This window comes from Pseudophryne corroboree, chromosome 4, assembly GCF_028390025.1.
Source record: "Pseudophryne corroboree isolate aPseCor3 chromosome 4, aPseCor3.hap2, whole genome shotgun sequence".
Taxonomy (NCBI): domain Eukaryota; kingdom Metazoa; phylum Chordata; class Amphibia; order Anura; family Myobatrachidae; genus Pseudophryne; species Pseudophryne corroboree.
Genome location: NC_086447.1, coordinates 62911012 through 62932699, shown reverse-complemented (window position 1 = coordinate 62932699; position 21688 = coordinate 62911012). Strand labels below are relative to the sequence as shown.

At 37.7% G+C, this 21688-nt stretch overlaps 31 non-coding genes across 31 annotated transcripts; all 31 read right to left on the bottom strand.

Annotated features, from left to right (window-relative positions):
• Positions 1 to 220: 220 nt before the first annotated feature.
• Positions 221 to 292, bottom strand: TRNAA-UGC (transfer RNA alanine (anticodon UGC)). Its single transcript has one exon. It is a non-coding gene; the product is annotated as a tRNA-Ala (tRNA).
• A 355-nt stretch (positions 293 to 647) lies between these two features.
• On the bottom strand, positions 648 to 719 carry TRNAA-UGC (transfer RNA alanine (anticodon UGC)). Its single transcript has one exon. It is a non-coding gene; the product is annotated as a tRNA-Ala (tRNA).
• An 875-nt stretch (positions 720 to 1594) lies between these two features.
• TRNAA-UGC (transfer RNA alanine (anticodon UGC)) lies at positions 1595 to 1666 on the bottom strand. The gene has a single exon. It is a non-coding gene; the product is annotated as a tRNA-Ala (tRNA).
• A 355-nt stretch (positions 1667 to 2021) lies between these two features.
• On the bottom strand, positions 2022 to 2093 carry TRNAA-UGC (transfer RNA alanine (anticodon UGC)). The gene has a single exon. It is a non-coding gene; the product is annotated as a tRNA-Ala (tRNA).
• An 875-nt stretch (positions 2094 to 2968) lies between these two features.
• On the bottom strand, positions 2969 to 3040 carry TRNAA-UGC (transfer RNA alanine (anticodon UGC)). The gene has a single exon. It is a non-coding gene; the product is annotated as a tRNA-Ala (tRNA).
• Positions 3041 to 3394: 354 nt separating this feature from the next.
• Positions 3395 to 3466, bottom strand: TRNAA-CGC (transfer RNA alanine (anticodon CGC)). Its single transcript has one exon. It is a non-coding gene; the product is annotated as a tRNA-Ala (tRNA).
• An 875-nt stretch (positions 3467 to 4341) lies between these two features.
• On the bottom strand, positions 4342 to 4413 carry TRNAA-UGC (transfer RNA alanine (anticodon UGC)). The gene has a single exon. It is a non-coding gene; the product is annotated as a tRNA-Ala (tRNA).
• Positions 4414 to 4768: 355 nt separating this feature from the next.
• Positions 4769 to 4840, bottom strand: TRNAA-UGC (transfer RNA alanine (anticodon UGC)). Its single transcript has one exon. It is a non-coding gene; the product is annotated as a tRNA-Ala (tRNA).
• Positions 4841 to 5715: 875 nt separating this feature from the next.
• On the bottom strand, positions 5716 to 5787 carry TRNAA-UGC (transfer RNA alanine (anticodon UGC)). The gene has a single exon. It is a non-coding gene; the product is annotated as a tRNA-Ala (tRNA).
• Positions 5788 to 6142: 355 nt separating this feature from the next.
• On the bottom strand, positions 6143 to 6214 carry TRNAA-UGC (transfer RNA alanine (anticodon UGC)). Its single transcript has one exon. It is a non-coding gene; the product is annotated as a tRNA-Ala (tRNA).
• Positions 6215 to 7089: 875 nt separating this feature from the next.
• Positions 7090 to 7161, bottom strand: TRNAA-UGC (transfer RNA alanine (anticodon UGC)). The gene has a single exon. It is a non-coding gene; the product is annotated as a tRNA-Ala (tRNA).
• A 354-nt stretch (positions 7162 to 7515) lies between these two features.
• On the bottom strand, positions 7516 to 7588 carry TRNAA-UGC (transfer RNA alanine (anticodon UGC)). Its single transcript has one exon. It is a non-coding gene; the product is annotated as a tRNA-Ala (tRNA).
• Positions 7589 to 8463: 875 nt separating this feature from the next.
• On the bottom strand, positions 8464 to 8535 carry TRNAA-UGC (transfer RNA alanine (anticodon UGC)). Its single transcript has one exon. It is a non-coding gene; the product is annotated as a tRNA-Ala (tRNA).
• A 354-nt stretch (positions 8536 to 8889) lies between these two features.
• On the bottom strand, positions 8890 to 8961 carry TRNAA-CGC (transfer RNA alanine (anticodon CGC)). Its single transcript has one exon. It is a non-coding gene; the product is annotated as a tRNA-Ala (tRNA).
• Positions 8962 to 9836: 875 nt separating this feature from the next.
• Positions 9837 to 9908, bottom strand: TRNAA-UGC (transfer RNA alanine (anticodon UGC)). The gene has a single exon. It is a non-coding gene; the product is annotated as a tRNA-Ala (tRNA).
• A 355-nt stretch (positions 9909 to 10263) lies between these two features.
• TRNAA-UGC (transfer RNA alanine (anticodon UGC)) lies at positions 10264 to 10335 on the bottom strand. The gene has a single exon. It is a non-coding gene; the product is annotated as a tRNA-Ala (tRNA).
• An 875-nt stretch (positions 10336 to 11210) lies between these two features.
• Positions 11211 to 11282, bottom strand: TRNAA-UGC (transfer RNA alanine (anticodon UGC)). The gene has a single exon. It is a non-coding gene; the product is annotated as a tRNA-Ala (tRNA).
• A 354-nt stretch (positions 11283 to 11636) lies between these two features.
• Positions 11637 to 11708, bottom strand: TRNAA-CGC (transfer RNA alanine (anticodon CGC)). The gene has a single exon. It is a non-coding gene; the product is annotated as a tRNA-Ala (tRNA).
• Positions 11709 to 12583: 875 nt separating this feature from the next.
• TRNAA-UGC (transfer RNA alanine (anticodon UGC)) lies at positions 12584 to 12655 on the bottom strand. Its single transcript has one exon. It is a non-coding gene; the product is annotated as a tRNA-Ala (tRNA).
• Positions 12656 to 13010: 355 nt separating this feature from the next.
• On the bottom strand, positions 13011 to 13082 carry TRNAA-UGC (transfer RNA alanine (anticodon UGC)). Its single transcript has one exon. It is a non-coding gene; the product is annotated as a tRNA-Ala (tRNA).
• Positions 13083 to 13957: 875 nt separating this feature from the next.
• On the bottom strand, positions 13958 to 14029 carry TRNAA-UGC (transfer RNA alanine (anticodon UGC)). The gene has a single exon. It is a non-coding gene; the product is annotated as a tRNA-Ala (tRNA).
• A 354-nt stretch (positions 14030 to 14383) lies between these two features.
• Positions 14384 to 14455, bottom strand: TRNAA-CGC (transfer RNA alanine (anticodon CGC)). Its single transcript has one exon. It is a non-coding gene; the product is annotated as a tRNA-Ala (tRNA).
• Positions 14456 to 15330: 875 nt separating this feature from the next.
• On the bottom strand, positions 15331 to 15402 carry TRNAA-UGC (transfer RNA alanine (anticodon UGC)). Its single transcript has one exon. It is a non-coding gene; the product is annotated as a tRNA-Ala (tRNA).
• A 355-nt stretch (positions 15403 to 15757) lies between these two features.
• On the bottom strand, positions 15758 to 15829 carry TRNAA-UGC (transfer RNA alanine (anticodon UGC)). Its single transcript has one exon. It is a non-coding gene; the product is annotated as a tRNA-Ala (tRNA).
• An 875-nt stretch (positions 15830 to 16704) lies between these two features.
• On the bottom strand, positions 16705 to 16776 carry TRNAA-UGC (transfer RNA alanine (anticodon UGC)). Its single transcript has one exon. It is a non-coding gene; the product is annotated as a tRNA-Ala (tRNA).
• Positions 16777 to 17130: 354 nt separating this feature from the next.
• Positions 17131 to 17202, bottom strand: TRNAA-CGC (transfer RNA alanine (anticodon CGC)). Its single transcript has one exon. It is a non-coding gene; the product is annotated as a tRNA-Ala (tRNA).
• An 875-nt stretch (positions 17203 to 18077) lies between these two features.
• TRNAA-UGC (transfer RNA alanine (anticodon UGC)) lies at positions 18078 to 18149 on the bottom strand. The gene has a single exon. It is a non-coding gene; the product is annotated as a tRNA-Ala (tRNA).
• A 355-nt stretch (positions 18150 to 18504) lies between these two features.
• TRNAA-CGC (transfer RNA alanine (anticodon CGC)) lies at positions 18505 to 18576 on the bottom strand. Its single transcript has one exon. It is a non-coding gene; the product is annotated as a tRNA-Ala (tRNA).
• Positions 18577 to 19877: 1301 nt separating this feature from the next.
• On the bottom strand, positions 19878 to 19949 carry TRNAA-CGC (transfer RNA alanine (anticodon CGC)). Its single transcript has one exon. It is a non-coding gene; the product is annotated as a tRNA-Ala (tRNA).
• An 881-nt stretch (positions 19950 to 20830) lies between these two features.
• TRNAV-UAC (transfer RNA valine (anticodon UAC)) lies at positions 20831 to 20902 on the bottom strand. Its single transcript has one exon. It is a non-coding gene; the product is annotated as a tRNA-Val (tRNA).
• A 356-nt stretch (positions 20903 to 21258) lies between these two features.
• TRNAA-CGC (transfer RNA alanine (anticodon CGC)) lies at positions 21259 to 21330 on the bottom strand. Its single transcript has one exon. It is a non-coding gene; the product is annotated as a tRNA-Ala (tRNA).
• Positions 21331 to 21688: the final 358 nt, after the last annotated feature.

Here is a 21688-nt window from a genome sequence, read left to right as displayed (position 1 = left end):
AGGTATGATATGGTAACTGCTGGTTAAATAAGGAAACACAGTATCCACAGAATATAATCTACCACTGAGCTACATCACATTTAATAGAATGATCAATTATTTTTTATAATTGGTGTTAATTCTTGCCCATTACTGTAGAGTGCATTCATGCATTTGTTGGTCTTGGGCTCTTCTGAAGAGGTTACATACAGATAAGTAAGAATTTATATTTTGCAAAACATGGAGATGCCGGGGATTGAACCCGGGGCCTCATACATGCAAAGCATGCGCTCTACCACTGAGCTACATCCCCTCTGAGTTGATGTGCTTTGATACCGAGCGATTGCTGTTCTGCATAGTACTCAAGTTCTACTACTTCCACTGTTCTAAGGTTAAACTCAGAGCACGGAGCAAAGATAACAATTATACCTTGCTGTATAGATTTCAAGGATACTGTAGGTATCATATGATAACTTTTATTTCAATGAGGAAACACAGATTCTGGGGAATATAATCTACCACTGAGCAACATCACATTTTATAGACTGGTCAATAATTTTTCATAGTTTGATTGAAACTTTTCCAATTTCTCTAGAGTTTTTTTTAATGCATTTGTTGATCTGGAGAGGTTACATAGAGTTAAGAAAGAATCTACATTTTGCAAAACATGGAGATGCCGGGGATTGAACCCGGGGCCTCATACATGCACAGCATGCGCTCTACCACTGAGCTACATCCCCTGTGAAAAAGTATGGCACTCATTTGATTGCAGCTATGCATTGTACTTAAATTCTACTATTTTCTAGTGTTCTAAGGGTCATCTTCGAGTATAAAGCAATAAAAACCATTACACTTTGCCAGAGTTCAAGGACACCATAATTTCCACAGCTGATGAAGATGCAAGTAGATGATCATTCCACACTTTAAATTGCTGTTAGACTTCTTCACCGGAGTCTGGGTTATCATCAGAATCCCCTACCTTATGTAATGAATGGCATGGATATTGATCAAGTATTGCCAAGTAGAGGACAGTCTTACATTCTTTTTTATCAGCAGTGTCAGAACTTGGAAGAAGGGCACATAGTATGCAGGCTATGACTGCCTCCTGGGCATTGCTGACTAAGGCTTCACCAGGTATTTTGTACAGAGTTGATATGTGTTTATCTTTTCATGCATTGATTGATCACTAATTACTTGACATTCAAGCCCAAATCCATCCTCCATAGGTTCACAATGTGTTTAAAGATGTCTGTCCTTCTTAATCAATTAGTTTTGCTGTATCTTGTGATTTGTTCTTTTATGAAACGACTGCTTTTATAGTACATTTCCCAGTGAATTTAAAACTCTGTTTCATAATTACCATATACTTGACATCAGTGTTTGGAGAATGTCAGTAGGTATGATATGGTAACTGCTGGTTAAATAAGGAAACACAGTATCCACAGAATATAATCTACCACTGAGCTACATCACATTTAATAGAATGATCAATTATTTTTTATAATTGGTGTTAATTCTTGCCCATTACTGTAGAGTGCATTCATGCATTTGTTGGTCTTGGGCTCTTCTGAAGAGGTTACATACAGATAAGTAAGAATCTATATTTTGCAAAACATGGAGATGCCGGGGATTGAACCCGGGGCCTCATACATGCAAAGCATGCGCTCTACCACTGAGCTACATCCCCTCTGAGTTGGTGTGTTTTGATACCGAGCGATTGCTGTTCTGCATAGTACTCAAGTTCTACTACTTCCACTGTTCTAAGGTTAAACTCAGAGCACGGAGCAAAGATAACAATTATACCTTGCTGTATAGATTTCAAGGATACTGTAGGTATCATATGATAACTTTTATTTCAATGAAGAAACACAGATTCTGGGGAATATAATCTACCACTGAGCAACATCACATTTTATAGACTGGTCAATAATTTTTCATAGTTTGATTGAAACTTTTCCAATTTCTCTAGAGTTTTTTTTAATGCATTTGTTGATCTGGAGAGGTTACATAGAGTTAAGAAAGAATCTACATTTTGCAAAACATGGAGATGCCGGGTATTGAACCCGGGGCCTCATACATGCAAAGCATGCGCTCTACCACTGAGCTACATCCCCTGTGAAAAAGTATGGCACTCATTCGATTGCAGCTTTGCATTGTACTTAAGTTCTACTATTTTCTAGTGTTCTAAGGGTCATCTCCGAGTATATAGCAATAAAAACCATTAGACTTTGCCAGAGTTCAAGGACACCATAATTTCCACAGCTGATGAGGATGCAAGTAGATGATCATTCCACACTTTAAATTGCTGTTAGACTTCTTCACCGGAGTCTGGGTTATCATCAGAATCCCCTACCTTATGTAATGAATGGCATGGATATTGATCAAGTATTGCCAAGTAGAGGACAGTCTTACATTCTGTTTTATCAGCAGTGTCAGAACTTGGAAGAAGGGCACATAGGATGCAGGCTATGACTGCCTCCTGGGCATTGCTGACTAAGGCTTCACCAGGTATTTTGTACAGAGTTGATATGTGTTTATCTTTTCATGCATTGATTGATCACTAATTACTTGACATTCAAGCCCAAATCCATCCTCCATAGGTTCACAATGTGTTTAAAGATGTCTGTCCTTCTTAATCAATTAGTTTTGCTGTATCGTGTGATTTGTTCTTTTATGAAACTACTGCTTTTATAGTACATTTCCCAGTGAAATTAAAACTCTGTTTCATAATTACCATATACTTGACATCAGTGTTTGGAGAATGTCAGTAGGTATGATATGGTAACTGCTGGTTAAATAAGGAAACACAGTATCCACAGAATATAATCTACCACTGAGCTACATCACATTTAATAGAATGATCAATTATTTTTTATAATTGGTGTTAATTCTTGCCCATTACTGTAGAGTGCATTCATGCATTTGTTGGTCTTGGGCTCTTCTGAAGAGGTTACATACAGATAAGTAAGAATCTATATTTTGCAAAACATGGAGATGCCGCGGATTGAACCCGTGGCCTCATACATGCAAAGCATGCGCTCTACCACTGAGCTACATCCCCTCTGAGTTGATGTGCTTTGATACCGAGCAATTGCTGTTCTGCATAGTACTCAAGTTCTACTACTTCCACTGTTCTAAGGTTAAACTCAGAGCACGGAGCAAAGATAACAATTATACCTTGCTGTATAGATTTCAAGGATACTGTAGGTATCATATGATAACTTTTATTTCAATGAGGAAACACAGATTCTGGGGAATATAATCTACCACTGAGCAACATCACATTTTATAGACTGGTCAATAATTTTTCATAGTTTGATTGAAACTTTTCCAATTTCTCTAGAGTTTTTTTAATGCATTTGTTGATATGGAGAGGTTACATAGAGTTAAGAAAGAATCTACATTTTGCAAAACATGGAGATGCTGGGGATTGAACACGGGGCCTCATACATGCGAAGCATGCGCTCTACCACTGAGCTACATCCCCTGTGAAAAAGTGTGGTACTCATTCGATTGCAGCTTTGCATTGTACTCAAGTTCTACTATTTTCTAGTGTTCTAAGGGTCATCTCCGAGTATAAAGCAATAAAAACCATTACACTTTGCCAGAGTTCAAGGACACCATAATTTCCACAGCTGATGAGGATGCAAGTAGATGATCATTCCACACTTTAAATTGCTGTTAGACTTCTTCACCGGAGTCTGGGTTATCATCAGAATCCCCTACCTTATGTAATGAATGGCATGGATATTGATCAAGTATTGCCAAGTAGAGGACAGTCTTACATTCTGTTTTATCAGCAGTGTCAGAACTTGGAAGAAGGGCACATAGTATGCAGGCTATGACTGCCTCCTGGGCATTGCTGACTAAGGCTTCACCAGGTATTTTGTACAGAGTTGATATGTGTTTATCTTTTCATGCATTGATTGATCACTAATTACTTGACATTCAAGCCCAAATCCATCCTCCATAGGTTCACAATGTGTTTAAAGATGTCTGTCCTTCTTAATCAATTAGTTTTGCTGTATCGTGTGATTTGTTCTTTTATGAAACGACTGCTTTTATAGTACATTTCCCAGTGAAATTAAAACTCTGTTTCATAATTACCATATACTTGACATCAGTGTTTGGAGAATGTCAGTAGGTATGATATGGTAACTGCTGGTTAAATAAGGAAACACAGTATCCACAGAATATAATCTACCACTGAGCTACATCACATTTAATAGAATGATCAATTATTTTTTATAATTGGTGTTAATTCTTGCCCATTACTGTAGAGTGCGTTCATGCATTTGTTGGTCTTGGGCTCTTCTGAAGAGGTTACATACAAATAAGTAAGAATCTATATTTTGCAAAACATGGAGATGCCGGGGATTGAACCCGGGGCCTCATACATGCAAAGCATGCGCTCTACCACTGAGCTACATCCCCTCTGAGTTGGTGTGTTTTGAGACCGAGCGATTGCTGTTCTGCATAGTACTCAAGTTCTACTACTTCCACTGTTCTAAGGTTAAACTCAGAGCACGGAGCAAAGATAACAATTATACCTTGCTGTATAGATTTCAAGGATACTGTAGGTATCATATGATAACTTTTATTTCAATGAGGAAACACAGATTCTGGGGAATATAATCTTCCACTGAGCAACATCACATTTTATAGACTGGTCAATAATTTTTCATAGTTTGATTGAAACTTTTCCAATTTCTCTAGAGTTTTTTTTAATGCATTTGTTGATCTGGAGAGGTTACATAGAGTTAAGAAAGAATCTACATTTTGCAAAACATGGAGATGCCGGGGATTGAACCCGGGGCCTCATACATGCACAGCATGCGCTCTACCACTGAGCTACATCCCCTGTGAAAAAGTATGGCACTCATTTGATTGCAGCTATGCATTGTACTTAAATTCTACTATTTTCTAGTGTTCTAAGGGTCATCTTCGAGTATAAAGCAATAAAAACCATTACACTTTGCCAGAGTTCAAGGACACCATAATTTCCACAGCTGATGAAGATGCAAGTAGATGATCATTCCACACTTTAAATTGCTGTTAGACTTCTTCACCGGAGTCTGGGTTATCATCAGAATCCCCTACCTTATGTAATGAATGGCATGGATATTGATCAAGTATTGCCAAGTAGAGGACAGTCTTACATTCTTTTTTATCAGCAGTGTCAGAACTTGGAAGAAGGGCACATAGTATGCAGGCTATGACTGCCTCCTGGGCATTGCTGACTAAGGCTTCACCAGGTATTTTGTACAGAGTTGATATGTGTTTATCTTTTCATGCATTGATTGATCACTAATTACTTGACATTCAAGCCCAAATCCATCCTCCATAGGTTCACAATGTGTTTAAAGATGTCTGTCCTTCTTAATCAATTAGTTTTGCTGTATCTTGTGATTTGTTCTTTTATGAAACGACTGCTTTTATAGTACATTTCCCAGTGAATTTAAAACTCTGTTTCATAATTACCATATACTTGACATCAGTGTTTGGAGAATGTCAGTAGGTATGATATGGTAACTGCTGGTTAAATAAGGAAACACAGTATCCACAGAATATAATCTACCACTGAGCTACATCACATTTAATAGAATGATCAATTATTTTTTATAATTGGTGTTAATTCTTGCCCATTACTGTAGAGTGCATTCATGCATTTGTTGGTCTTGGGCTCTTCTGAAGAGGTTACATACAGATAAGTAAGAATCTATATTTTGCAAAACATGGAGATGCCGGGGATTGAACCCGGGGCCTCATACATGCAAAGCATGCGCTCTACCACTGAGCTACATCCCCTCTGAGTTGGTGTGTTTTGATACCGAGCGATTGCTGTTCTGCATAGTACTCAAGTTCTACTACTTCCACTGTTCTAAGGTTAAACTCAGAGCACGGAGCAAAGATAACAATTATACCTTGCTGTATAGATTTCAAGGATACTGTAGGTATCATATGATAACTTTTATTTCAATGAAGAAACACAGATTCTGGGGAATATAATCTACCACTGAGCAACATCACATTTTATAGACTGGTCAATAATTTTTCATAGTTTGATTGAAACTTTTCCAATTTCTCTAGAGTTTTTTTTAATGCATTTGTTGATCTGGAGAGGTTACATAGAGTTAAGAAAGAATCTACATTTTGCAAAACATGGAGATGCCGGGTATTGAACCCGGGGCCTCATACATGCAAAGCATGCGCTCTACCACTGAGCTACATCCCCTGTGAAAAAGTATGGCACTCATTCGATTGCAGCTTTGCATTGTACTTAAGTTCTACTATTTTCTAGTGTTCTAAGGGTCATCTCCGAGTATATAGCAATAAAAACCATTAGACTTTGCCAGAGTTCAAGGACACCATAATTTCCACAGCTGATGAGGATGCAAGTAGATGATCATTCCACACTTTAAATTGCTGTTAGACTTCTTCACCGGAGTCTGGGTTATCATCAGAATCCCCTACCTTATGTAATGAATGGCATGGATATTGATCAAGTATTGCCAAGTAGAGGACAGTCTTACATTCTGTTTTATCAGCAGTGTCAGAACTTGGAAGAAGGGCACATAGGATGCAGGCTATGACTGCCTCCTGGGCATTGCTGACTAAGGCTTCACCAGGTATTTTGTACAGAGTTGATATGTGTTTATCTTTTCATGCATTGATTGATCACTAATTACTTGACATTCAAGCCCAAATCCATCCTCCATAGGTTCACAATGTGTTTAAAGATGTCTGTCCTTCTTAATCAATTAGTTTTGCTGTATCGTGTGATTTGTTCTTTTATGAAACTACTGCTTTTATAGTACATTTCCCAGTGAAATTAAAACTCTGTTTCATAATTACCATATACTTGACATCAGTGTTTGGAGAATGTCAGTAGGTATGATATGGTAACTGCTGGTTAAATAAGGAAACACAGTATCCACAGAATATAATCTACCACTGAGCTACATCACATTTAATAGAATGATCAATTATTTTTTATAATTGGTGTTAATTCTTGCCCATTACTGTAGAGTGCATTCATGCATTTGTTGGTCTTGGGCTCTTCTGAAGAGGTTACATACAGATAAGTAAGAATCTATATTTTGCAAAACATGGAGATGCCGCGGATTGAACCCGGGGCCTCATACATGCAAAGCATGCGCTCTACCACTGAGCTACATCCCCTCTGAGTTGATGTGCTTTGATACCGAGCGATTGCTGTTCTGCATAGTACTCAAGTTCTACTACTTCCACTGTTCTAAGGTTAAACTCAGAGCACGGAGCAAAGATAACAATTATACCTTGCTGTATAGATTTCAAGGATACTGTAGGTATCATATGATAACTTTTATTTCAATGAGGAAACACAGATTCTGGGGAATATAATCTACCACTGAGCAACATCACATTTTATAGACTGGTCAATAATTTTTCATAGTTGATTGAAACTTTTCCAATTTCTCTAGAGTTTTTTTTAATGCATTTGTTGATCTGGAGAGGTTACATAGAGTTAAGAAAGAATCTACATTTTGCAAAACATGGAGATGCCGGGGATTGAACCCAGGGGCCTCATACATGCACAGCATGCGCTCTACCACTGAGCTACATCCCCTGTGAAAAAGTGTGACACTCATTTGATTGCAGCTATGCATTGTACTTAAATTCTACTATTTTCTAGTGTTCTAAGGGTCATCTCCGAGTATAAAGCAATAAAAACCATTACACTTTGCCAGAGTTCAAGGACACCATAATTTCCACAGCTGATGAAGATGCAAGTAGATGATCATTCCACACTTTAAATTGCTGTTAGACTTCTTCACTGGAGTCTGGGTTATCATCAGAATCCCCTACCTTATGTAATGAATGGCATGGATATTGATCAAGTATTGCCAAGTAGAGGACAGTCTTACATTCTGTTTTATCAGCAGTGTCAGAACTTGGAAGAAGGGCACATAGTATGCAGGCTATGACTGCCTCCTGGGCATTGCTGACTAAGGCTTCACCAGGTATTTTGTACAGAGTTGATATGTGTTTATCTTTTCATGCATTGATTGATCACTTATTACTTGCCATTCAAGCCCAAATCCATCCTCCATAGGTTCACAATGTGTTTAAAGATGTCTGTCCTTCTTAATCAATTAGTTTTGCTGTATCGTGTGATTTGTTCTTTTATGAAACTACTGCTTTTATAGTACATTTCCCAGTGAAATTAAAACTCTGTTTCATAATTACCATATACTTGACATCAGTGTTTGGAGAATGTCAGTAGGTATGATATGGTAACTGCTGGTTAAATAAGGAAACACAGTATCCACAGAATATAATCTACCACTGAGCTACATCACATTTAATAGAATGATCAATTATTTTTTATAATTGGTATTAATTCTTGCCCATTACTGTAGAGTGCATTCATGCATTTGTTGGTCTTGGGCTCTTCTGAAGAGGTTACATACAGATAAGTAAGAATCTATATTTTGCAAAACATGGAGATGCCGGGGATTGAACCCGGGGCCTCATACATGCAAAGCATGCGCTCTACCACTGAGCTACATCCCCTCTGAGTTGGCGTGTTTTGAAACCGAGCGATTGCTGTTCTGCATAGTACTCAAGTTCTACTACTTCCACTGTTCTAAGGTTTAACTCAGAGCACGGAGCAAAGATAACAATTATACCTTGCTGTATAGATTTCAAGGATACTGTAGGTATCATATGATAACTTTTATTTCAATGAGAAAACACAGATTCTGGGGAATATAATCTACCACTGAGCAACATCACATTTTATAGACTGGTCAATAATTTTTCATAGTTTGATTGAAACTTTTCCAATTTCTCTAGAGTTTTTTTAATGCATTTGTTGATCTGGAGAGGTTACATAGAGTTAAGAAAGAATCTACATTTTGCAAAACATGGAGATGCTGGGGATTGAACACGGGGCCTCATACATGCGAAGCATGCGCTCTACCACTGAGCTACATCCCCTGTGAAAAAATGTGGTACTCATTCGATTGCAGCTTTGCATTGTACTCAAGTTCTACTATTTTCTAGTGTTCTAAGGGTCATCTCCGAGTATAAAGCAATAAAAACCATTACACTTTGCCAGAGTTCAAGGACACCATAATTTCCACAGCTGATGAGGATGCAAGTAGATGATCATTCCACACTTTAAATTGCTGTTAGACTTCTTCACCGGAGTCTGGGTTATCATCAGAATCCCCTACCTTATGTAATGAATGGCATGGATATTGATCAAGTATTGCCAAGTAGAGGACAGTCTTACATTCTGTTTTATCAGCAGTGTCAGAACTTGGAAGAAGGGCACATAGTATGCAGGCTATGACTGCCTCCTGGGCATTGCTGACTAAGGCTTCACCAGGTATTTTGTACAGAGTTGATATGTGTTTATCTTTTCATGCATTGATTGATCACTAATTACTTGACATTCAAGCCCAAATCCATCCTCCATAGGTTCACAATGTGTTTAAAGATGTCTGTCCTTCTTAATCAATTAGTTTTGCTGTATCGTGTGATTTGTTCTTTTATGAAACTACTGCTTTTATAGTACATTTCCCAGTGAAATTAAAACTCTGTTTCATAATTACCATATACTTGACATCAGTGTTTGGAGAATGTCAGTAGGTATGATATGGTAACTGCTGGTTAAATAAGGAAACACAGTATTCACAGAATATAATCTACCACTGAGCTACATCACATTTAATAGAATGATCAATTATTTTTTATAATTGGTGTTAATTCTTGCCCATTACTGTAGAGTGCATTCATGCATTTGTTGGTCTTGGGCTCTTCTGAAGAGGTTACATACAGATAAGTAAGAATCTATATTTTTCAAAACATGGAGATGCCATGGATTGAACCCGGGGCCTCATACATGCAAAGCATGCGCTCTACCACTGAGCTACATCCCCTCTGAGTTGGTGTGTTTTGAAACCAAGCGATTGCTGTTCTGCATAGTACTCAAGTTCTACTACTTCCACTGTTCTAAGGTTAAACTCAGAGCACGGAGCAAAGATAACAATTATACCTTGCTGTATAGATTTCAAGGATACTGTAGGTATCATATGATAACTTTTATTTCAATGAGGAAACACAGATTCTGGGGAATATAATCTTCCACTGAGCAACATCACATTTTATAGACTGGTCAATAATTTTTCATAGTTTGATTGAAACTTTTCCAATTTCTCTAGAGTTTTTTTTTATGCATTTGTTGATCTGGAGAGGTTACATAGAGTTAAGAAAGAATCTACATTTTGCAAAACATGGAGATGCCAGGGATTGAACCCGGGGCCTCATACATGCACAGCATGCGCTCTACCACTGAGCTACATCCCCTGTGAAAAAGTGTGGCACTCATTTGATTGCAGCTATGCATTGTACTTAAATTCTACTATTTTCTAGTGTTCTAAGGGTCATCTCCGAGTATAAAGCAATAAAAACCATTACACTTTGCCAGAGTTCAAGGACACCATAGTTTCCACAGCTGATGAGGATGCAAGTAGATGATCATTCCACACTTTAAATTGCTGTTAGACTTCTTCACCGGAGTCTGGGTTATCATCAGAATCCCCTACCTTATGTAATGAATGGCATGGATATTGATCAAGTATTGCCAAGTAGAGGACAGTCTTACATTCTGTTTTATCAGCAGTGTCAGAACTTGGAAGAAGGGCACATAGTATGCAGGCTATGACTGCCTCCTGGGCATTGCTGACTAAGGCTTCACCAGGTATTTTGTACAGAGTTGATATGTGTTTATCTTTTCATGCATTGATTGATCACTAATTACTTGACATTCAAGCCCAAATCCATCCTCCATAGGTTCACAATGTGTTTAAAGATGTCTGTCCTTCTTAATCAATTAGTTTTGCTGTATCGTGTGATTTGTTCTTTTATGAAACTACTGCTTTTATAGTACATTTCCCAGTGAAATTAAAACTCTGTTTCATAATTACCATATACTTGACATCAGTGTTTGGAGAATGTCAGTAGGTATGATATGGTAACTGCTAGTTAAATAAGGAAACACAGTATCCACAGAATATAATCTACCACTGAGCTACATCACATTTAATAGAATGATCAATTATTTTTTATAATTGGTGTTAATTCTTGCCCATTACTGTAGAGTGCATTCATGCATTTGTTGGTCTTGGGCTCTTCTGAAGAGGTTACATACAGATAAGTAAGAATCTATATTTTGCAAAACATGGAGATGCCGGGGATTGAACCCGGGGCCTCATACATGCAAAGCATGCGCTCTACCACTGAGCTACATCCCCTCTGAGTTGGCGTGTTTTGAAACCGAGCGATTGCTGTTCTGCATAGTACTCAAGTTCTACTACTTCCACTGTTCTAAGGTTTAACTCAGAGCACGGAGCAAAGATAACAATTATACCTTGCTGTATAGATTTCAAGGATACTGTAGGTATCATATGATAACTTTTATTTCAATGAGAAAACACAGATTCTGGGGAATATAATCTACCACTGAGCAACATCACATTTTATAGACTGGTCAATAATTTTTCATAGTTTGATTGAAACTTTTCCAATTTCTCTAGAGTTTTTTTAATGCATTTGTTGATCTGGAGAGGTTACATAGAGTTAAGAAAGAATCTACATTTTGCAAAACATGGAGATGCTGGGGATTGAACACGGGGCCTCATACATGCGAAGCATGCGCTCTACCACTGAGCTACATCCCCTGTGAAAAAATGTGGTACTCATTCGATTGCAGCTTTGCATTGTACTCAAGTTCTACTATTTTCTAGTGTTCTAAGGGTCATCTCCGAGTATAAAGCAATAAAAACCATTACACTTTGCCAGAGTTCAAGGACACCATAATTTCCACAGCTGATGAGGATGCAAGTAGATGATCATTCCACACTTTAAATTGCTGTTAGACTTCTTCACCGGAGTCTGGGTTATCATCAGAATCCCCTACCTTATGTAATGAATGGCATGGATATTGATCAAGTATTGCCAAGTAGAGGACAGTCTTACATTCTGTTTTATCAGCAGTGTCAGAACTTGGAAGAAGGGCACATAGTATGCAGGCTATGACTGCCTCCTGGGCATTGCTGACTAAGGCTTCACCAGGTATTTTGTACAGAGTTGATATGTGTTTATCTTTTCATGCATTGATTGATCACTAATTACTTGACATTCAAGCCCAAATCCATCCTCCATAGGTTCACAATGTGTTTAAAGATGTCTGTCCTTCTTAATCAATTAGTTTTGCTGTATCGTGTGATTTGTTCTTTTATGAAACTACTGCTTTTATAGTACATTTCCCAGTGAAATTAAAACTCTGTTTCATAATTACCATATACTTGACATCAGTGTTTGGAGAATGTCAGTAGGTATGATATGGTAACTGCTGGTTAAATAAGGAAACACAGTATTCACAGAATATAATCTACCACTGAGCTACATCACATTTAATAGAATGATCAATTATTTTTTATAATTGGTGTTAATTCTTGCCCATTACTGTAGAGTGCATTCATGCATTTGTTGGTCTTGGGCTCTTCTGAAGAGGTTACATACAGATAAGTAAGAATCTATATTTTTCAAAACATGGAGATGCCATGGATTGAACCCGGGGCCTCATACATGCAAAGCATGCGCTCTACCACTGAGCTACATCCCCTCTGAGTTGGTGTGTTTTGAAACCAAGCGATTGCTGTTCTGCATAGTACTCAAGTTCTACTACTTCCACTGTTCTAAGGTTAAACTCAGAGCACGGAGCAAAGATAACAATTATACCTTGCTGTATAGATTTCAAGGATACTGTAGGTATCATATGATAACTTTTATTTCAATGAGGAAACACAGATTCTGGGGAATATAATCTTCCACTGAGCAACATCACATTTTATAGACTGGTCAATAATTTTTCATAGTTTGATTGAAACTTTTCCAATTTCTCTAGAGTTTTTTTTAATGCATTTGTTGATCTGGAGAGGTTACATAGAGTTAAGAAAGAATCTACATTTTGCAAAACATGGAGATGCCAGGGATTGAACCCGGGGCCTCATACATGCACAGCATGCGCTCTACCACTGAGCTACATCCCCTGTGAAAAAGTGTGGCACTCATTTGATTGCAGCTATGCATTGTACTTAAATTCTACTATTTTCTAGTGTTCTAAGGGTCATCTCCGAGTATAAAGCAATAAAAACCATTACACTTTGCCAGAGTTCAAGGACACCATAGTTTCCACAGCTGATGAGGATGCAAGTAGATGATCATTCCACACTTTAAATTGCTGTTAGACTTCTTCACCGGAGTCTGGGTTATCATCAGAATCCCCTACCTTATGTAATGAATGGCATGGATATTGATCAAGTATTGCCAAGTAGAGGACAGTCTTACATTCTGTTTTATCAGCAGTGTCAGAACTTGGAAGAAGGGCACATAGTATGCAGGCTATGACTGCCTCCTGGGCATTGCTGACTAAGGCTTCACCAGGTATTTTGTACAGAGTTGATATGTGTTTATCTTTTCATGCATTGATTGATCACTAATTACTTGACATTCAAGCCCAAATCCATCCTCCATAGGTTCACAATGTGTTTAAAGATGTCTGTCCTTCTTAATCAATTAGTTTTGCTGTATCGTGTGATTTGTTCTTTTATGAAACTACTGCTTTTATAGTACATTTCCCAGTGAAATTAAAACTCTGTTTCATAATTACCATATACTTGACATCAGTGTTTGGAGAATGTCAGTAGGTATGATATGGTAACTGCTAGTTAAATAAGGAAACACAGTATCCACAGAATATAATCTACCACTGAGCTACATCACATTTAATAGAATGATCAATTATTTTTTATAATTGGTGTTAATTCTTGCCCATTACTGTAGAGTGCATTCATGCATTTGTTGGTCTTGGGCTCTTCTGAAGAGGTTACATACAGATAAGTAAGAATCTATATTTTGCAAAACATGGAGATGCCGGGGATTGAACCCGGGGCCTCATACATGCAAAGCATGCGCTCTACCACTGAGCTACATCCCCTCCGAGTTGGCGTGCTTTGAAACCGAGCGATTGCTGTTCTGCATAGTACTCAAGTTCTACTAATTCCACTGTTCTAAGGTTTAACTCAGAGCACGGAGCAAAGATAACAATTATACCTTGCTGTATAGATTTCAAGGCTACTGTAGGTATCATATGATAACTTTTATTTCAATGAGGAAACACAGATTCTGGGGAATATAATCTACCACTGAGCAACATCACATTTTATAGACTGGTCAATAATTTTTCATAGTTTGATTGAAACTTTTCCAATTTCTCTAGAGTTTTTTTAATGCATTTGTTGATCTGGAGAGGTTACATAGAGTTAAGAAAGAATCTACATTTTGCAAAACATGGAGATGCTGGGGATTGAACACGGGGCCTCATACATGCGAAGCATGCGCTCTACCACTGAGCTACATCCCCTGTGAAAAAGTGTGGTACTCATTCGATTGCAGCTTTGCATTGTACTCAAGTTCTACTATTTTCTAGTGTTCTAAGGGTCATCTCCGAGTATAAAGCAATAAAAACCATTACACTTTGCCAGAGTTCAAGGACACCATAATTTCCACAGCTGATGAGGATGCAAGTAGATGATCATTCCACACTTTAAATTGCTGTTAGACTTCTTCACCGGAGTCTGGGTTATCATCAGAATCCCCTACCTTATGTAATGAATGGCATGGATATTGATCAAGTATTGCCAAGTAGAGGACAGTCTTACATTCTGTTTTATCAGCAGTGTCAGAACTTGGAAGAAGGGCACATAGTATGCAGGCTATGACTGCCTCCTGGGCATTGCTGACTAAGGCTTCACCAGGTATTTTGTACAGAGTTGATATGTGTTTATCTTTTCATGCATTGATTGATCACTAATTACTTGACATTCAAGCCCAAATCCATCCTCCATGGGTTCACAATGTGTTTAAAGATGTCTGACCTTCTTAATCAATTAGTTTTGCTGTATCGTGTGATTTGTTCTTTTATGAAACTACTGCTTTTATAGTACATTTCCCAGTGAAATTAAAACTCTGTTTCATAATTACCATATACTTGACATCAGTGTTTGGAGAATGTCAGTAGGTATGATATGGTAACTGCAGGTTAAATAAGGAAACACAGTATCCACAGAATATAATCTACCACTGAGCTACATCACATTTAATAGAATGATCAATTATTTTTTATAATTGGTGTTAATTCTTGCCCATTACTGTAGAGTGCGTTCATGCATTTGTTGGTCTTGGGCTCTTCTGAAGAGGTTACATACAAATAAGTAAGAATCTATATTTTGCAAAACATGGAGATGCCGGGGATTGAACCCGGGGCCTCATACATGCAAAGCATGCGCTCTACCACTGAGCTACATCCCCTCTGAGTTGGTGTGTTTTGATACCGAGCGATTGCTGTTCTGCATAGTACTCAAGTTCTACTACTTCCACTGTTCTAAGGTTAAACTCAGAGCACGGAGCAAAGATAACAATTATACCTTGCTGTATAGATTTCAAGGATACTGTAGGTATCATATGATAACTTTTATTTCAATGAGGAAACACAGATTCTGGGGAATATAATCTACCACTGAGCAACATCACATTTTATAGACTGGTCAATAATTTTTCATAGTTTGATTGAAACTTTTCCAATTTCTCTAGAGTTTTTTTTAATGCATTTGTTGATCTGGAGAGGTTACATAGAGTTAAGAAAGAATCTACATTTTGCAAAACATGGAGATGCCGGGGATTGAACCCGGGGCCTCATACATGCAAAGCATGCGCTCTACCACTGAGCTACATCCCCTGTGAAAAAGTATGGCACTCATTCGATTGCAGCTTTGCATTGTACTTAAATTCTACTATTTTCTAGTGTTCTAAGGGTCATCTCCGAGTATATAGCAATAAAAACCATTAGACTTTGCCAGAGTTCAAGGACACCATAATTTCCACAGCTGATGAGGATGCAAGTAGATGATCATTCCACACTTTAAATTGCTGTTAGACTTCTTCACCGGAGTCTGGGTTATCATCAGAATCCCCTACCTTATGTAATGAATGGCATGGATATTGATCAAGTATTGCCAAGTAGAGGACAGTCTTACATTCTGTTTTATCAGCAGTGTCAGAACTTGGAAGAAGGGCACATAGTATGCAGGCTATGACTGCCTCCTGGGCATTGCTGACTAAGGCTTCACCAGGTATTTTGTACAGAGTTGATATGTGTTTATCTTTTCATGCATTGATTGATCACTAATTACTTGACATTCAAGCTCAAATCCATCCTCCATAGGTTCACAATGTGTTTAAAGATGTCTGTCCTTCTTAATCAATTAGTTTTGCTGTATCGTGTGATTTGTTCTTTTATGAAACTACTGCTTTTATAGTACATTTCCCAGTGAAATTAAAACTCTGTTTCATAATTACCATATACTTGACATCAGTGTTTGGAGAATGTCAGTAGGTATGATATGGTAACTGCTGGTTAAATACGGAAACACAGTATCCACAGAATATAATCTACCACTGAGCTACATCACATTTAATAGAATGATCAATTATTTTTCATAATTGGTGTTAATTCTTGCCCATTACTGTAGAGTGCATTCATGCATTTGTTGGTCTTGGGCTCTTCTGAAGAGGTTACATACAGATAAGTAAGAATCTATATCATGCAAAACATGGAGATGCCGGGGATAGAACCCAGGGGCTCATACATGCAAAGCAAGCGCTCTACCACTGAGCTACATCCCCTTTGAGTTGGTGTGTTTTTTTACAGAGTGATTGCTGTTCTGCATAGTACTCAAGTTCTACTACTTCCACTGTTCTAAGGTTAAACTCAGAGCATGGAGCAAAGATAACAATTATACCTTGTTGTATAGATTTAAAGGATACTGTAGGTATCATATGATAACTTTTATTTCAATGAGGAAACACATATTCTGGGGAATATAATCCACCACTGAGCAACATCACATTTTAAAGACTGGTCAATAATTTTTCATAGTTTGATTGATACTTTTCCAATTTCTCTAGAGTTTTTTTTATGCATTTGTTGATCTGGAGAGGTTACATAGAGTTAAGAAAGAATCTACATTTTGCAAAACATGGAGATGCCAGGAATTGAACCCGGGGCCTCATACATGCGAAGCATGAGCTCTACCACTGAGCTACATCCCCTGTGAAAAAGTGTGGTACTCATTCGATTGCAGCTTTACATTGTACTCAAGTTCTACTATTTTCTAGTGTTCTAAGGGTTATCTTCGAGTATAAAGCAATAAAAACCATTACTCTTTGCCGGAGTTCAAGGACACCATAATTTCCACAGCTGATGAGGATGCAAGTAGATGATCATTCCACACTTTAAATTGCTGTTAGACTTCTTCACCGGAGTCTTGGTTATCATCAGAATCCCCTACCTTATGTAATGAATGGCATGGATATTGATCAAGTATTGCCAAGTAGAGGACAGTCTTACATTCTGTTTTATCAGCAGTGTCAGAACTTGGAAGAAGGGCACATAGTATGCAGGCTATGACTGCCTCCTGGGCATTGCTGACTAAGGCTTCACCAGGTATTTTGTACAGAGTTGATATGTGTTTATCTTTTCATGCATTGATTGATCACTAATTACTTGACATTCAAGCCCAAATCCATCCTCCATAGGTTCATAATGTGTTTAAAGATGTCTGTCCTTCTTAATAGATTAGTTTTGCTGTATCGTGTGATTTGTTCTTTTATGAAACTACTGCTTTTATAGTACATTTCCCAGTGAAATTAAAACTCTGTTTCATAATTACCATATACTTGACATCAGTGTTTGGAGAATGTCAGTAGGTATGATATGGTAACTGCTGGTTAAATAAGGAAACACAGTATCCACAGAATATAATCTACCACTGAGCTACATCACATTTAATAGAATGATCAATTATTTTTCATAATTGGTGTTAATTCTTGCCCATTACTGTAGAGTGCATTCATGCATTTGTTGGTCTTGGGCTCTTCTGAAGAGGTTACATACAGATAAGTAAGAATTTATATTATGCAAAACATGGAGATGCCGGGGATTGAACCCAGGGGCTCATACATGCAAAGCATGCGCTCTACCACTGAGCTACATCCTCTTTGAGTTGGTGTGTTTTTTTACCGAGCGATTGCTGTTCTGCATAGTACTCAAGTTCTACTACTTCCACTGTTCTAAGGTTAAACTCAGAGCATGGAGCAAAGATAACAATTATGCCTTGTTGTATAGATTTCAAGGATACTGTAGGTATCATATGATAACTTTTATTTCAATGAGGAAACACAGATTCTGGGGAATATAATCTACCACTGAGCAACATCACATTTTAAAGACTGGTCAATAATTTTTCATAGTTTGATTGATACTTTTCCAATTTCTCTAGAGTTTTTTTTTATGCATTTGTTGATCTGGACAGGTTACATAGAGTTAAGAAAGAATCTACATTTTGCAAAACATGGAGATGCCAGGAAATGAACCCGGGGCCTCATACATGCGAAGCATGCGCTCTACCACTGAGCTACATCCCCTGTGAAAAAGTGTGGTACTCATTCGATTGCAGCTTTACATTGTACTCAAGTTCTACTATTTTCTAGTGTTCTAAGGGTTATCTCCGAGTATAAAGCAATAAAAACCATTACACTTTGCCAGAGTTCAAGGACACCATAATTTCCACAGCTGATGAGGATGCAAGTAGATGATCATTCCACACTTTAAATTGCTGTTAGACTTCTTCACCGGAGTCTGGGTTATCATCAGAATCCCCTACCATATGTAATGAATGGCATGGATATTGATCAAGTATTGCCAAGTAGAGGACAGTCTTACATTCTGTTTTATCAGCAGTGTCAGAACTTGGAAGAAGGGCACATAGGATGCAGGCTATGACTGCCTCCTGGGCATTGCTGACTAAGGCTTCACCAGATATTTTGTACAGAGTTGATATGTGTTTATCTTTTCATGCATTGATTGATCACTAATTACTTGACATTCAAGCCCAAATCCATCCTCCATAGGTTCACAATGTGTTTAAAGATGTCCGTCCTTCTTAATCAATTAGTTTTGCTGTATCGTGTGATTTGTTCTTTTATGAAACTACTGCTTTTATAGTACATTTCCCAGTGAAATTAAAACTCTGTTTCATAATTACCATATACTTGAAATCAGTGTTTGGAGAATGTCAGTAGGTATGATATGGTAACTGCTGGTTAAATAAGGAAACACAGTATCCACAGAATATAATCTTCCACTGAGCTACATCACATTTAATAGAATGATCAATTATTTTTCATAATTGGTGTTAACTCTTGACCATTACTGTAGAGTGCATTCATGCATTTGTTGGTCTTGGGCTCTTCTGAAGAGGTTACATACAGATAAGTAAGAATTTATATTATGCAGAACATTGAGATGCCGGGGATTGAACCAAGGGGCTCATACATGCAAAGCATGCGCTCTACCACTGAGCTACATCCCCTTTGAGTTGGTGTGTTTTTTACCGAGCGATTGCTGTTCTGCATAGTACTCAAGTTCTACTACTTCCACTGTTCTAAGGTTAAACTCAGAGCATGGAGCAAAGATAACAATTATGCCTTGTTGTATAGATTTCAAGGATACTGTAGGTATCATATGATAACTTTTATTTCAATGAGGAAACACAGATTCTGGGGAATATAATCTACCACTGAGCAACATCACATTTTAAAGACTGGTCAATAATTTTTCATAGTTTGATTGATACTTTTCCAATTTCTCTAGAGTTTTTTTTTATGCATTTGTTGATCTGGAGAGGTTACATAGAGTTAAGAAAGAATCTACATTTTGCAAAACATGGAGATGCCAGGAATTGAACCCGGGGCCTCATACATGCGAAGCATGCGCTCTACCACTGAGCTACATCCCCTGTGAAAAAGTGTGGTACTCATTCGATTGCAGCTTTACATTGTACTCAAGTTCTACTATTTTCTAGTGTTCTAAGGGTTATCTCCGAGTATAAAGCAATAAAAACCATTACACTTCGCCAGAGTTCAAGGACACCATAATTTCCACAGCTGATGAGGATGCAAGTAGATGATCATTCCACACTTTAAATTGCTGTTAGACTTCTTCACCGGAGTCTATGTTATCATCAGAATCCCCTACCTTATGTAATGAATGGCATGGATATTGATCAAGTATTGCCAAGTAGAGGACAGTCTTACATTCTGTTTTATCAGCAGTGTCAGAACTTGGAAGAAAGGCACATAGGATGCAGGCTATGACTGCCTCCTGGGCATTGCTGACTAAGGCTTCACCAGGTATTTTGTACAGAGTTGATATGTGTTTATCTTTTCATGCATTGATTGATCACTAATTACTTGACATTCAAGCCCAAATCCATCCTCCATAGGTTCACAATGTGTTTAAAGATGTCTGTCCATCTTAATGAATTAGTTTTGCTGTATCGTGTGATTTGTTCTTTTATGAAACTACTGCTTTTATAGTACATTTCCCAGTGAAATTAAAACTCTGTTTCATAATTACCATATACTTGACATCAGTGTTTGGAGAATGTCAGTAGGTATGATATTGATATGGTAACTGCTGGTTAAATAAGGAAACACAGTATCCACAGAATATAATCTACCACTGAGCTACATCACATTTAATAGAATGATCAATTATTTTTCATAATTGGTGTTAACTCTTGCCTATTACTGTAGAGTGCATTCATGCATTTGTTGGTCTTGGGTTCTTCTGAAGAGGTTACATACAGATAAGTAAGAATTTATATTATGCAAAACATGGAGATGCCGGGGATTGAACCCAGGGGCTCATACATGTAAAGCATGCGCTCTACCACTGAGCTACATCCCCTTGGTGTTGGTGTGTTTTTTTACCGAGCGATTGCTGTTCTGCATAGTACTCAAGTTCTACTACTTCCACTGTTCTAAGGTTAAACTCAGAGCATGGAGCAAAGATAACAATTATGCCTTGTTGTATAGATTTCAAGGATACTGTAGGTATCATATGATAACTTTTATTTCAATGAGGAAACACAGATTCTGGGGAATATAATCTACCACTGAGCAACATCACATTTTAAAGACTGGTCAATAATTTTTCATAGTTTGATTGATACTTTTCCAATTTCTCTAGAGTTTTTTTTTTATGCATTTGTTGATCTGGAGAGGATACATAGAGTTAAGAAAGAATATACATTTTGCAAAACATGGAGATGCCAGGAATTGAACCCAGGGCCTCATACATGCGAAGCATGCGCTCTACCACTGAGCTACATCCCCTGTGAAAAAGTGTGGTACTCATTCGATTGCAGCTTTACATTGTACTCAAGTTCTACTATTTTCTAGTTTTCTAAGGGTTATCTCCGAGTATAAAGCAATAAAAACCATTACACTTTGCCAGAGTTCAAGGACACCATAATTTCCACAGCTGATGAGGATGCAAGTAGATGATCATTCCACACTTTAAATTGCTGTTAGACTTCTTCACCGGAGTCTGGGTTATCATCAGAATCCACTACCATATGTAATGAATGGCATGGATATTGATCAAGTATTGCCAAGTAGAGGACAGTCTTACATTCTGTTTTATCAGCAGTGTCAGAACTTGGAAGAAGGGCACATAGGATGCAGGCTATGA